Here is a 795-nt window from a genome sequence, read left to right as displayed (position 1 = left end):
GGAGAAGACATCAATCTTTTAGTCGTGTCAATTACCACAACCACTTTCATTATTGGTAGCTCCATCACTACCACCGGTACTACTATAATTAATATAATCAATTATATGATTCATCACTGTCTCATAATTATCATTATAGTTAACACTAAGCATAGCATTAACCCATTCATCTGCCATATCTACCTCCACAAATTCAATCACAAATATTTGTGTTCATTTTAAGTCATATTAAAAACAAAGATTCCATCACTTGTATTTAAATTTACAGCACTATACTTTGTAAAATATGGAAAAAAAATAATATCATGTTATAGATTAATAGCATAGCCATAACTTATATAAATAAATCATGACTTTTAGCCATAACTTATATAAATAAAAAAAAAACATCAATACAAGAATGTTGTGCTGCATAGCATTGAAATTCATGCATGGAACAAACAAGTATGAAAACAATAGTGTGAAGATAAACTTTAACAAAGAATTGCATACAAACCACTTCACTTTTTGGTCTTGTATTGAAAGACCAATGAACTTTATTGTAGTTAAATTAGCAACAAATCAGCCTAGAATGTGACACGATCAAAGAGTTAATGTCTTATCCAAAGTACAGGAGTGTCAAAGTAATAAATAACCCAGCAAGATCGGGGTCGAACCACAGGGAGGTTAACTATATAAATTATAAATAAAAACAACAAAAAAAACAATAATAATAATAATAAGAAAAAAAAACAGCAACAACAACAATGATGGTGGTGGGGGTGAAAATCAGTTAAAGGGGGCTTTGAGATGTAA

The sequence above is a fragment of the Populus euphratica genome, unplaced genomic scaffold (assembly GCF_000495115.2).
Source record: "Populus euphratica unplaced genomic scaffold, PopEup_1.0 scaffold456.1, whole genome shotgun sequence".
In the NCBI taxonomy this organism is placed as follows: Eukaryota; Viridiplantae; Streptophyta; class Magnoliopsida; order Malpighiales; family Salicaceae; genus Populus; species Populus euphratica.
This window is presented reverse-complemented; position numbering follows the sequence as displayed.